This window comes from Corvus hawaiiensis, chromosome 5 (assembly GCF_020740725.1).
Source record: "Corvus hawaiiensis isolate bCorHaw1 chromosome 5, bCorHaw1.pri.cur, whole genome shotgun sequence".
Classification (NCBI taxonomy): Eukaryota; Metazoa; Chordata; class Aves; order Passeriformes; family Corvidae; genus Corvus; species Corvus hawaiiensis.
The window spans coordinates 49529898-49544793 of record NC_063217.1 but is presented as its reverse complement, the minus strand read 5'-3'; the positions used below and the strand labels follow the sequence as shown (position 1 = coordinate 49544793).

Here is a 14896-nt window from a genome sequence, read left to right as displayed (position 1 = left end):
AGCTCAGGCCCAGCAGCCCCCTTGCACAGAGCCCTTTTGGGAATTTTGCGATAATCTCAGGAGTGTGCTCCTTTTCCCAAAGAAAAAGAGCACTATGCCAGGTTCTCAGCACCAAAAGAAAATTTAGTTCCCTGAGTGCTCTGCAGGACAAGCTACCCATTTCTGTCAGCTGGGGCTTGGGCGGGTCAGGACTGGGGCAGGGATCTGACAGGAATAACAGCTTACAGCTGAGCAAGGGGGTAGGCAGGACCCTGCACTGAGCTGTTGTGTTCCTCAAGGAAAAGAAGCCACAGCAGTGCATTTTCTTATTGCACTTCGGGATTTATGATGGATGTGCACTTTTGAAAGCTCTGTCAGGTAAGGGAATACCATTTTTATGTGACTTTTTTTTCTGAGGTAGCTTTGGCATTCCTTGAAGTATGCTAGTGTACTTTAAGCATCCTTGGTTCTTGCAAGGACTGGGTACAAGGACTGGTGCTCTAGTTCTTCCCTGTATTGTGTACCAGCAGGTTAGTTCTCACAGCCAATGCCAGTGAAGAGTATTTTAACCAATGTTCTGGTCCATGATGTGGATAAAGTGGGGGTTAAATTCTGGCTGCAGAAATCTTGTTGGAGAAGGTGAAAAAAACAACTTATTTGTAGCTGAATGGTTTGAGCACAAAGTACTGGTTGTTTACTTGCTATGTAAACTGAGAAATATGAATGCCTAAGCTCTGCTTTTTTTTTCTTTCATGTTTGTAATTTTTTAGTGGTTTTCCCAAGCTATTATTCTTGCACCTGACAGGTTGTACTCTACTGTGGGAGGATTAAGTCTGAAATGTTGTCCCAGAATATCCCTCTCTGTCAACATCTAGGGTTTTTTCAGTAGGTGCAGAAAACTTCACTGTTGGGAAGGAGACAAAATGGTCCACCCTAATTTTTTTTCTAACTGAGGGAAAAGGAAGTGCCTATGCAAAGGGTGTATGGGGGTAGGGGGAAAGTTAGGAGTGAAAAAAAATTCATATTTACGTTCTGGGATGAGGAAATGAATGATATTCCCCAACACTCCAGTTGATAGTACCACAGTGGTAGCTGATTAGAAGAGGAAGCATTTATGTTAATGATCTTATTTTGTGATTCAATTTCTTTCAACTTCTACCATCTGTTTTAAAATTCATGTTTCTGTTAGGACGCTAATAAGTACACGTTGTTTAATGCTGCATGCTAGTCACCAGTAGCTCTCTCTGATTTAAATTAAAACTGTATTTTGCCTCAATCTGGTCTGCTAGATCTGGTTCCCATTGGAATTACAGTTTCTGAGAAATGGTGGAGAGCGAAAGATTTACAGCAAGATATGTTTGCATGTCTCTTCTGCTTTATTTGGAAACAGTCTATCTAAAATGAGGCTTAACTTTGTGATGTTTGGAATTGTGTTTTGGGCCAGGGGACTCATTTACAGTAGGCCAGTGTCTGGTTTTCTTCATAAGCTGCTGCATGGCAGTTTTCATGATTAAAAGTGGCACTGTTTAGGCATTTCCTTCAGCTAATAAGTGAAAATTTATCTGGTTATAACCGAACACAAGTCTTCCAAAATGGGAAGTTAATTTGTTGGTGAATGTGAAGCTTCTTCCCAAGCAAGGAAGGAAGTCAGTGGTTTTGAACAGTTTTATGAAACTCTTATCAAAGAGGTGATGGTGAATGCTTTGCATTCAGGTTTTGTACAAAACTTTTAAAACCTAAGGCCTTCAATGGCTATGGCACAAAACTAGCATGATGGTGGAAGTTTTCAGCAACATCACACTCCCTCCCTCAAACCTGAGATTTAACTTTTCACTTAAGACTTTTCTGCAATGAAAGAGCTTGTGCGAATGTGTGTGTGAAGCATTTATTTATGTGCAGCTGTTCAAACTGATGGCACAGAATAGGCAGGGAAGAGGAGCAAATGTGGGGTCCTCAGCTCAGTCATGCAACAGAAATAGAAATTTTTTTTTCTGATAGCCATGTGAGTTGCCATCTCTTTCCTCTAGAGCCTGTAAGAAGCTAAGAACACAGTCAAATGCTCAATTTGGCTGGTTCCTGCAGATCTCTGACTCACCTCTGCTAAAATTAGCTAATCTTCATTTGGAACTTGTTGATCAGTAAACACAGTTAAAAAACCTAGAAGACCAATCAACATCAAGGGAAGGTGGTGATTTTTTTTTTTTTTCTTGAAGGAAAACTTGAAAATTAGTGCCATTTACTGGTACCTCTGATAGTGTCACAAGATGGACTGTGGATGAGCAAGCTGCAGTATTTTTTATTTCTCCCTGGTGTCACCTCAGCCTCACTGCTGCTGGGTGATATGTGAAAACATATAAACCCTAAGCAGGGATTTTTGATGCAGGTTTGAATCCCAGGAGACAGTACCTTTGTTTTATAGCAGGTGCTGGCCAGTGTAAAAATGTAAAAGTTAACATTAAACTTGCAGTTTAAACACTTAGTGACAGACATAATCATTATTAGTTTAACCAAATTTAACAAACTTCAATAAATACATATTTTTAAATTTGAGGTCTTTCAATTAGTTGTTTTCATGTGAAGCCTTTCTCTCTTTGAAGGTGATTATTGATATAATAGTTTTCGCATCTGAAATAACAGCTGCACTAGCCAGGAGAGTTATAACCAGTTTTCTGCTATAGAAAAATAGACACGTCTTCCCAAAACCGTGGATTATTTTTCCTAGGTGACCCTTAAGTCAATTTTAACTTAGTTCAGTTCATAGTTGGACATTAATACTAAGCAGCTGAAGAAGATCCCTGGATTTGCATTTTTATGTCTTTTTTAGTACCAAAAAAATTCATCATGACGAAGTTCATTTTGAATGTAGTAACAGAACTTAATCAGAAATAACTGTCTTTAATTCTTAATATTAGAAATCATATACAAGTCTTACATCTTAAAAAAAAACTCATTTGCAAAGAGGATTAGATGAGATCTTCCAATTCTCATTCCATTTCATCTGCTTTACTACTAAACTATAAATGCTCATTTGAGTTATGTCACACTCACCATGCACCTGATCCCAAGAAATGCTGACTGTCTGGGCCCATGTGGACTACCACTGATGTCCTGCTCCAGCATCACTCCTGCTTTCTGAGCTGCCTGCTTTAGCCAGAGCTCTTCTGCCCTCTCTTGTTTTTTATATAACCTCATATTGGTTATATGCAGTAAGTGTTTCTTCTGAGCTGGCCTCCAGCACACTGCAGCTCTTTTGATGTTTGTGCTGGAAAAGGATGCCACAGCTGCAGCAGATTTCACAGGGCGTCAAACCTGTGGGGGCAGGCCTGCACTTAGGTTTCTACTTTGTGTATTCACTCAGGCCTTACATGTGTGCAACTAATTCTGTGTTTCAGGAAGCATTCCTGTGTTTCAGGAGGCATTGTATAACATGAAGGGAGATAAAAGATAAAAATTGCAGGTGTTTGTGTCCTGCTGGCGGTCATGGGTGGGGGAGGAGAGAACACTCACATGCACAGAAAAATCTGGGATTTCAACACCAGTACTGAGTGAGTCACGCAATGTAACCACAGCTAAAATTTGTCCACTTGAGGTGTCACCAGCCCCCACCATTTGAGAATATAGAATGTTGGGGAAACTGATGAGAACTCTGCTTTGGCATGTGTCATAGTCAGTTTTCCTGAGCCTGGCAGGAGTAGGTTCTGAGCCACATGTGGCACCTTTGGAGCAGCAGGATGCCCTGGGGGCTTCTGACTGTACAAACACAGGGACACAACCAGTCACAGAGTGGGGAAACCAAGGAAGTCATGAAGGAAAGAAGCAGCTGGAAGCTGTTTGCACTGAAGAACAGCTCAGCTGATGTACCATTACCCCCAGTCTCCTACGGAGGTTTTACCTAAGAAAGTGGGAGCCATTGCTTGAGATGAGATGGACAGCACTGCTGGAGAAGGTCTGGGGGAGGCCAACTGCTCTTTCTTGGCAACAGACTGGAGGGAGTCATAGGCTTGGTAAGTTGGAAGCAGTGCCCTTGCTGACTGAGGCAGGTTGAGCCCGGGAACTTCCCTGTGCTTGTGTGTCTCTGCTGCTACATTTGACAGATAGCTCTGGTCAGACAACTTGTAAAGACAAACAGAAACAGTCTTGGAAAGGTGGGAGGCAAACTAAATGGATGAAAAATACCCAGCGAGTCCTGTGTTCATCAAACCATGCACTTACTGCAGTACTACAAACTTCTGAGGCACCTCAAATCGCACTAAAATAATATACAGCATGCTTGAAAAAATTTTCTTTTTCTTCTGGTTTTTGAGATGCCCTGAGAGTTCCCCTGAGGCATATTTACAAGTTTCCTTTGTAACTAGCCTAGTAAGAAAACATTACTTAATTGGTTAGAGAGGGGTTTTTTTAGCTGCAGCAGCCAAAGCTCAAAGTAAACCCCATGACAAAAAGTTTCAACATCTTGATAAAAGCTGGTGGTGTTGGGGTTTTAATCAATTATGTATGTATTAGGAAATAACAAGGTTAGCCCTTTCTTTTAGTAAAGGGGGGAGGGGGCAAGATTACTGCCTGTGAACTTCAGTGAATAGACAGCTATGTAACTGTCTCAGGAAGAGCACAGAGGAGTAAAACTGGCCGTAATTAAACTCTGGTTGGAAAATGTGAGAAAGTACCAACTCAGAAGAGAAGCTCTGGGAAAAACCCTCATCATAGTAACTGAGCAGTGGTGGTCAGCAAGAGGAAGGTGGCTTGGCTCATGGAGGGAACAGAACTGGGCGCTCCACATCTTTCATTTTTAGAGGTTTCCTGGTCTTCCTAAAAAGAGAAACCTCTACTGTGGCAGCTCTCTGGTGGTGCTTGTTTGAAAAGAGCAAAGAGCTGCTAAATCAAGTCCAAAATATTTCAGCTGTCTCATTTTATCTCCATAGTAAGAGACTGAAATTTTCTTTGAGATGCAAACCAATAGTGATCTATACAGTACCTAATTATGTATCTAATAAAATACATAATTATATTTGTTCGATTGAGCCTTTTGTCAGCATGCTGAGATGCTGATCAGGCATGATTTCAGGAGATGCAAAAAAGACTGAAGAAAAATAATTCTAACCTGTTTAATTCTAGCTTGTGGCTCGGCTGTTGTTCTGTGTTTAAATCATTAAACACTTCACAGACTTATTTTTTTCTGGTCACATCAAACAGATATTCTTTGATATAGCTCATGAAAGAAGAAACTGGATTTCAGCTATGCCCTCTAAATGAAGACTTGTACAATCATTTCCTACAAATTACAGTGTAGTAAATGCAATTAATATTGTCATGTGACTCAGAAGTGACCTTTTCCAGTCTCCAGCAAACAGGCTTGCTCTCACAAATGTACTGCTCTTAAAAGCTAATGCGTGTGCTGGACATATTAAATTGAAAAATATAATCTGCTTTCGCCTCACCCCAAGCTGCCACCAAGCTGTAACAAGTTATTAAAAAAAATGGTGCAGGTCTTTGAGCCTTCAGGATTCAGGTGTACTGCTTGCTGGTGTGTCAACCTCTTGCGGGGACACCCTTGCAGCTCTTTACACTACGCCCTCCACTGGAAACTTCCACACATACACCAGCACTACAGTGTCGCCAGCTCTGCCGCCCCCGGAGCAGCTAGCTAGGGATGCAATTTATACCTTTTGGATACATTAGGAGGAGTACACAAATGTGATTTTATATGGTGCCTTGATCTTAAACACCGTGAGACTCATTTTAATTCAAGCCAGATTAAAGTTAAAGCACAAAAAAATATTTTATTTATTAAACTCCTACAGTTTACAGAGGTTTTTGAAGATGCAGGACAGAAAGTAAAGGAAACCACATGCAGTCAAGATGTCACATGAGACAATCTTTAAAAGGTTTCTCTTCCCACAGCCCAGTGAGAAGCAGACTTATTCCACATGCATTGCCAGGACTCCTGCTGTGCTGAACGTCCTTTGTCCTTGAGAAGCAACCTTGGGAAGTATCCTGAACGGAGAGCTAAGGGGTGCCTGATGGTTTCCCCTCCCTGTAATTTGTGGCTTGAACTGACGAGAAGGATGCAAGAAAATCCTTCAATCTCACACCTTCCTGCTTTTGCAAATGTTTTACTTCCAAACTTCGTTACCTTCTGAAAATGCTGGTGATGCTGATCATGGCCAGCTATTGCCATCTTCCATCTGGATAACCAATGGATTTTATTTGGCCTTTCTTCTGTGTTTGGTTTTTCTTCTGTGTGTCCTCATTCAAGCTAGGTGGGACCTCTAAAGATCTGTAGTTCAACCCTTGCTCCAACATGACCAACATCTAAGTCAAATCAGGCACTAGGGATCTTGTCCAGGGGAGTTTTGAGAATCGGCAAGGATAGATTCGACATGCTCCCCATGCATCCTCTTGCAATGCTTAACCACCTTCACTGGAGGGAAGGGGAAAGAAAGGTTAATTGGAATTTCTCTTGCTCCTCCTATGACCATTGCTTCTTGTTTTCACTGTGTACCTCTCAGAAGAACCTTCCATCCAGCTCTCCCCATCCTAGTGCTGGTGGCAGCCAGCCACCTCAGGCTGAGCATGCCCAGCTCCCTCTGTGGCTCCTCTTGCCTGGAGTGCTCCAGCACTCAACCATCACAGTAGCTCCCCACTGAGTCCCTTCTCTTCTCTGTGCATGCACAGACAGAGTGCTGCAGCTACCCAGCAGGATAGCTGGTCTCCCAGTTTATGTTGGAATCCTTTCCTCCACATGCTGAATCCATTTTTTGCATGACCCACATTTTCCTTAGCTGCATCCTACACTGCTGTGTAGGCAAGATTAGTGCCTACGTCTTGCTGAGGATGGACTTGACAGTAGAGAAGTACTTTGGAGTGGTGCTGGGGTGATTTGGGATGAGTGAGCTCTTCCATCCTCTTGTGGCATTCTATGTGTAAATAATATGCATTTGACATAGCATTCTTGTATACACCGGCTGGGATGATGTTCCCTCAGTAGATCAAAAGGCTGTGACTTCATGTCTTTCCTAATGTAGCCAAAATTTGACAAGTTATTGCTGAAGATGCATACTATTTATAGTTTTACTTATTGCCTTACTATTTAGTTCTGAACTCATGGTGACTACTGACAAAAATAACACTGCATTTTTAAATACTCTCCAGTAGGCTTCTCCTAATTTTTTTTTTTATGGGAATTTTAAAACAGTTGCTTCTTTCCTTTTCAGGAGGAGCAAAAAACCACCAAAGTACATATTTCTAATCCAATACCTCTTAAAAAAAAATAATAATAAAATTTCAACATTGAAATATCAGCTTACTGAAGTCAATAGCAGCAATCTTCTTGCTGAGCTTTTTTTACACTCCTTTTCCACTAAAGGAAGAAGGTTGAATCAGTCAGAAATGTGAGTATGTTGCCTGTGGGGAATTCAGTTTAATTCAGTGAAATCCTTCCCTGAGACAGAATAATGTCTTCCCTCCTCTTTCGAACCCATTTTTTAACCTATTTCAATTGCATACATGATCTCAGATTATGCAAGTGTGGTATCAGAGAAACACCTCCACAGTGGCAATATTACTTAGACTGTAGGATGCTTCCCTGTCCCATGGCTGTCACCACAGGGTGAATCCATCAGGATCTTTTCCAATTCCCTTAATGAGTTAGGGGGAAGTGAATGGAGGTAGAGAAATACCACAGGATGGACCCTGCCACAGCAAGCAATCTTACTCCTCTTTCCTTGCCACTTCCATCTCATGAGTAAACTCCTCCACGCTGTAGCAGTGACCGTCTTCTTCCACAACTGGACGGACTTCAAGCCTGAGGAGAGGAGACTGAGAATTGGGGAAAGGAAAGGAGGTAGGGGTAGGCTTTGTCCCTCAGTGTACAACAGCTTGGATAAGTCTTTGGTAATCTATCTACAGCAGACTACACATGCAGAAGGGGAGGTAAATTATTAGGGGCACAGAGCTACAACTCACCAAGATTACTTACACCTAAAGGCTGAATTGGTACTATCTGTGCTAAAACCTATCAATCAAATCCTTTTGGCTCGGGTAAGTATTCCTGATGAAATTTGAGGGGCAAGAGACACAGGAGATGGTGTTCCTGCTGTAGGGCTATCCCTTGGGAACGGCTTCCCTCCCCTGACTAGCACAAGCTGGCACTCTGAGCACAATGGTGCCCTGCCCAGCACCCAGGTGTGCCTCATTTTTCACATCCCAGGCTACTGCAACCTTATAGTTCATCTGTCTGAGCCAATTAAGTCTGATATTTAGAATGGGGGTTTTTGTTTGTTTTCTTGGTCAGATGAATCTCTTAGCCAAAGAGTTAGAATTGTTACTTTTCATATTCATCTTTTAAAAGTTCATTTTCTGTGCCTATGTGTTGAGACCCCCTTTCAAAGTAACAGCAGTGTAATGAGTTGCTCCTGCTGGAGAGAAGCCAGGGGAGCTAGTCAAAATGTAGTGAGAACAGATAGAATCTGGCTGTCTTGGTGCCTTGAAAGGCAGTCTTAATTTCTTTTAAAACTGAAAGTTACCAAATCCCTACCTTTTGAGCATTCATTGTACAGTTGTGGGGTTTTGCATATTTACAGTCCTTTATTGTCCCTGGGGTTCCCACTAAGGCAGGCATTTCCATGGAGCTGCCCTTAGATGCCTTGGGGACCTGGCAATGGCAGCATCCACAGACCCTGCTCAGGAGGGCAGCACCCTTCTCTGTGTCCTGGGTTTCATCTGTGTAGGTCAGGATATTGCTGGCTCTGTTCTGCCCCTCAGCTTTCTCCACTAAACTTGCCTTCAACAGAAAAAAAAAAAAAAAAATTAAAAAAATCTTCAAGCCAAGCCTTGCTTCTTTGCCCTTTGCCTGGATATTTCAGGGTATGGAAATATAAGCATCTGTCTGAGGTTTATTAGGTCTGCACATTTTTCAAAAGCAGATGTTAAACATTTGACATTGAGTTTTGGCTCTGGAGGTGCTCTACCAAATGCAGGCTCTGATCCATCACAGATGAACAAAGCCATGGCAGACTTGAGACTGATTTTGTTGTCCTTTAGAGTTAGTGAATGATAGATGTTCACTTGCAAAAACTGATGAATTAGTTGCAGAACAGAGGCTCTGTTCAGTGAAAATCTATTCTGAAATGTTATCGCAGTGAGTGTCTTTGATTATGATAGTACTTTGTGAAAAAACAAGATTATAAAATAGGCTCACATTCACATGAGAGTCCATTTCTTGAAAGCCACTAGAATCATTCACTTAGTATCAGGTATTGCAAAGTTGGAGATAAAAGTAGCCAACATTAAAAAAAGAGACTATCTTCCATTTCATAAAGCTGTATGTTAATTGAATAATCAGAGCTTTCATTGTCTCCCTAATTTAAATTACCTTTTGTCATCCTATCATCATTGGCTGATATGAGTAATGACTGTTACAGATTGCTCTCAGTCTGGTACCTTGCACGTACAAGGATTCATTATGATACCATGTTTCATCTCTCCCATAACTGCTGCTTTTAGTGCTATCGCTGAGCTCAGCTGCCTTCAAAGCCTAGCTTCAGCCACTGATTTTTTTCCCATGATTTCCATCAGGATTTAGTTTGACAGGGATAGTGTGGTCATATCAGAAATTCAGTTTTATGGTAACAAGGTTTTGAAAGCTGTGCTGATTGAAAAAACTAGAAGATGAGCTTTTCCCCTGTCAGGCTTGCACTCACATTCTTCCCAGTTCAGCACAAGTCCACACATGGTGTGAAACTTCTAGTTCCAAAAAAAGCCCAGTAGAAATTTCTGGAAGAACCTAACACAGAAGTCAGAAGAAAGCCTGTTTCTTGGGGATTTTTTCCCATATTATAGGATAATTACTCAAGGATAGGATCTGATTCAAATAGGACTTGATTAAGAACTGGCTTTAATGTTTTGATGGGATATCTAAGAAATCACTGCCTTTGTTTTGATCTCCAAAATTTTGATGTGTATCTACTAGAAAAAACAGTTGTAGAATTCTCTTTTTCCCTTACTAAATTAGTGCTTACGCAAATATTCATGTTTAGCTTCATAATCTTTTCTCAAACAGTTGTCCCTCTAGAACTACCACCCTTTTGACACTTTTCTCCAAGCTATATGTGAATGTCTTTGTTTTGGATAATTTTTCCTCAGAGGTAATATTTTCATATTTTCAGGTCAAGGCATCATGTTACTGTCTGTCCTGCAATCTTAAATTTTTCTCAGTGATGACTGGAACATTTCCAGGTCAAGGGCAATTTGTAGCCCTAATAATGCATTTCTTTTCTGATTTAGGTCAGGATTTTAGATATGTGTTGCAAATAAATGTACCAAATATTTATTTCTAGTTTGGGTTGGTGTTTGCTTTAAACCTTGTTTACAGCCCTTTCAGTTCTCCACTGCTAACTTAGCAGAACAATTACAGAGGCTGATCTATCTTGAAGGCTGGCAAGGGCTTTGCAGGCCCTCTGTTATCTCTTTCAGCAGGGTATCTGGAATTATCCCAACTCTTTGACATTCTGTCTTTCCTGCAGTCAGATATTTGAAACCTCTCTCTCCCTTTCTCTGAACTCCGTGGTGCATCAAGGACTGTCCTTAACCAGGTCCAAGTAGTCTAATGCCTCTGGGCATCAGGAAGCATCAGGCACATCCAAGAAGACTGGAAGCTGAAAAGGAAGGAAAATGCAGAGGCACAGAGGCAAAAAGAAGCATGTTTTAATGTGTATTGAATTCTCAATTTGTACATTAAAAATAAAATCCAACTCTGACTAATTGGACATAACACAGGAATGTATGTGAAATAGCGTGGAGATAGAGAGTGTTGCTGCTCTCACCTGGGCTAAGCAAGAGACTGGCAGAGGTGTTTACACTGTGGTGGGGACATCTCAGGCAGGTGAAACTCTGCAGGGTGGAAGGGAATTCTTCATTGAAGGAAGGGAAATCACCATTAATCCTCCCCTCTTCCATAACCAAGGAAGATCTTGCCCTACTGTCCCAGCCCTGCATCTACTTTTGAAAAACTTCAATTTACTTACAGGCTGATTCTACAGGAACAAAGTTCAGAACATAAAACTAAATGGCCATTTCTTTCTGTAAAAAATTCTTTAAAGTTTGACAGTCCTCCATCAAGTTGGTTCTCCGGAGAAGGGATTTCTGTTGTGCAGCAAGAGCTTTTTGGTGAGAGCGGCAAACCTGAACACTGTGGAAAACTGGGTGTGTCCTGGGTTAGGGTATGCAACCTGGGACTGTTAGCAGTGAACTGGACTTGCACGGTCTGCATCTTTCTGCTCAAAATCTCACTTCAGAAAGCTGTTCTTCACTTTGGGGATTTTTACCCAACATACCTCTGCCACCTGGAGACCAATTTAACAACGAACTTTCATATACTTCCTCTGTTCTTTGATTCTAACTCCTTGAAATCCCCTACTTCATTTTCAGTAGAGATTTTGGCTGCCTTCGACCTGAGTTTGTTTTTACGTTCCTCCATTCAGCTCTTGTATCTTCCAGAACTGGCCAGATAAATTGAAAGCTCATCAGGTGCTTAATCAATTGTGTTTTCACACTTAAAATGATTCTACATACACTGTAACTACCACAGTACCTGTTTATAACATACACTAATATAAAATAAATGCAAAGATCACGTGGGACCATTTTTCCACTTGCCAAAGAATTAGAGAAGTGGTAGATGCATTAAACTCTCCATTTGTAAAACAACATCTGTAAAAGATTACTCACCATGAAAAGAACTAGATTACATCTGATGTTTTGCAGAAATTTGTAAGCTTCCAACAGCACTCTGTTGCAGGCTCTCAAGGATATGAAAAAACAAGTGGCAGACACAGCAGAACTGGCAGGAGCCCATGTGCTAGTGATGCTGAATTCATATTCAAAGTGACATTCTGGTACCTTATCTCAAAAGCACCCTTAAAGATGGACATAGTCTGTTTGAAATAGTCTGGAAACACATGAGAGAATATTTTGGTGCAAAACAGTGTAACTAAGAGAAGTTGGCACTGATTTAAGTAAAAGAATCAGAATAAATATGCTTGAGGACTGTGCTTGGATTTGAATTTCTTTTTAAAGAAAAAAGCGTCAGTTGACAAGGAAAAACTATCAAATAGTTTTCACTTAAATACAGTAGTAGACTGAAGCCTATTGTGAAAGAATAATTAGTGATCAAGGTCAGGCTGGATGGGGTGCTGAGAAACCTCATAGAATTGAAGATGTTCCTGCTCATTTGCAGGGCAGGGTGGACTAGACAACCTTTGAAAGGTCCCTTCTGACCCAAAATATTCAATTAATCTCTGACACAGAAAAATATTTGAGGGGGAAGAAATGTCAAGAAAGGCCCACAAAATTATGAAGTAGCAATCGGGAGAGGAGAATTTAGAGAAAGCCAGTTTGAGATTCAGCCTGGTGAACTGTCTTGAAAATTAGGCCAAAAAGAGAAAACATGTAACATAGTGAAAAAGCTGATTATAGCTCAATTTCAGAAGCTGTAATATATCCAAGTCTTATCTACACTGACTTAGATTGTTTGGGTAGGATATTCTCATTCATAGTAAAACATCTGCTTATCCTAGCATTATGAATCCTAATAATCCAGCAAGTTTTCAAAAGTTATGAAATAGTTATCCATGTAATGCAATTAAAAATGCTTACTGCTACTCTAGATCTTTATCCCTACTCTTCTCCTTTTCTCTGCAATTCCCTCCCATGCAACAGTAATTAAACTGCTTTTTTATTTTTTTAGATGAACTGTTAAACTACCAAGAATATGAGTACATTTCATTCAAAGTGGAATTTTAAAAATGTTTCCCAAAAATCATTCATTAAGTTTTTAACACTATACTGACAAGAAGTTTCCTCGAGTTACATTGGTTGTCCTCTTCAGGCTGCTAGTACATCTATTTTTCCTTTGTTAGATGCCTCTCCTATCTCTTCTGACTCCTGTTTGACAAACAGTACACTAGGATTTGAACACATAAAATAGAAATCTTTTCACTCTGGCTGGCAAAAAGAAAAAAAAAAAAGGCGTTTTAAACTACTGCTGGTTAGCTTGCAATAATGAGGCTGTTAAAGCCTTGGGGGGTGTCTGCACTGAAGGCTTTCACTATCCAGAATTTTCTGACATCTCCCTGTCTCTGAAAACTTAAAGAAGTTTATGAAAACTTAAAGAAGAATAGCTTACAAAAAATGAAGTCATACCTATACAGGAGAGTAACTTCTTTTCATTATGAAATACTGGTATATCATGGAGCTGAAATGGATTTAACAAGCACAAATTCAGTATGAAATGGAACAACTTACTTTTCTGGCAAAGAATTCTAGGGTAAGAGAGAAAAATTCAGCAGACTCTCTACTGCAGCAGGAATCTTGCCAGCCTTACACCAGCCCTAAAAGCAGCCATGCCTGCTTGACTTTGTCAGGGTTTGTAATATGGGTGAAGAAAACTGGAAGGTGAGCTTCCCAAAGACTGTAGCATTAACCCATTAGCCAGCTGTGTACAGACACATTTGAGAGTTCACTAAATGCCTGCCCTAACTGGTACAATATGCACTACCTCTCCCTTACCCCTAGCATTAGAAGAGCCTAAATAAGAATTGTTTACACAAATGACAATATCTGAGCTCTAAATGAATTTCTCTTCTGCATTAGGATGAAAATATTTCATATTCTTAGATGTTTTTAATACACATATTTGTCCAGATGACTTTCTCAGGCAGCCAGACGTACCGTCCTGTGAATGCCTGTATCCACATTTACCCTGAACTCGCCAGTGAGAGCATCTGGCTTCATTCCTCTCAGAAGCCCGAGACCAGTGTTTCCACCAGCAGCTCAGCCCCTGAGGTCCTGTAAGTTGGAGGCCACATCCCTCCTTCAGGTGAGTCATATCAAAATCAGGGCAGCAAGCTCTGCTAACACCCAGCTCTCCCCAGTTCAGCTGTGACACAGGACCAGCTTGTGAAATCTGTTGCACAGGTTCACCGGAGCTAAATAGAGTTGAACTCCACCTGCTTCATAGCTTGCTGGAGTCCCCATAGTGTAATTCAGAGTTATTCACTAGTTACTTTTCTAATATTAAAGTGTCACACGTGGTGGTGAAAAGAAAAGCAGGAAAATACAGCTGATAGCTATTACCAGTATGTAGAGCTGCTGGTACTAATAGGTGGCTTAGAAAATTTCTTAAGCTTAAAGCATGAGTGGATATTAAGAGCTTAGGAAATACCCAGTGTATTTCTATATTGGAGAAATCAAGTATTTTTGCTGTATTGTGTCTGTTTAAAGTTAGGACACCCTGATCCAATTTATGTTCCAAGATTCAACTCCTTGTGGGCTTTGATGCCTTTCTGGAAGTTGTGTTTTCATCAGCTGTTACTGGGCTTGCTCCAAGGCCGTATGTGAAATGGGGTGATGTGTTTGGAGTGCTGGACAAACTGGGTGAGGTGACTGTTTCCTCTGGCCTTAATCCACCACTTCCATAGCTTAAATTCTTGATTAGGATGAATGGATAAAATAAATATGATTTCAAGGTAGCTGAAAACTTGATGGGTTTTTTAAGGAAAAATGTGTAGTGGAAGTTTTATCAAATATTATGCCTTAGTGTTAAAGTTCAAGTAGTTTGTCCTCATGAATGTTGCTTTAGATAGCAGAGGTGAGCTTTTGGAGGATGGGGCATTGCCTTTTTTACATTTTTGTCTAGTTTAAAGAAAAAAACAAATCCTTTCATCACTGTTCCTATGATGGTTGTTTTCACCCTAAGACTTTGAAAGCTGCTTACCACCCCTCCATAGAAAACTAGTGCTACAAACTAGCTCTTAACCATTTTCCCACCTACCTCTATCCCTGGCATAAAACCAGCACATTAAAAACCAAACATTTTGGATTCCATGAACAATTTGACCTTCAGTTTTCTACAAGAAGAGGT

At 40.6% G+C, this 14896-nt stretch overlaps 1 long non-coding RNA gene across 3 annotated transcripts in view; it reads left to right on the top strand.

The window, feature by feature from the left end:
- LOC125326538 overlaps positions 1 to 14896 on the top strand; it is a 109434-nt gene that overhangs the window by 93169 nt on the left and 1369 nt on the right. For all 3 annotated transcript variants that reach the window (XR_007203881.1, XR_007203880.1, XR_007203879.1), the window contains one exon: positions 13678 to 13852. This is a non-coding gene — a long non-coding RNA (uncharacterized LOC125326538). The remainder of the gene's footprint in view (positions 1 to 13677; positions 13853 to 14896) is intronic.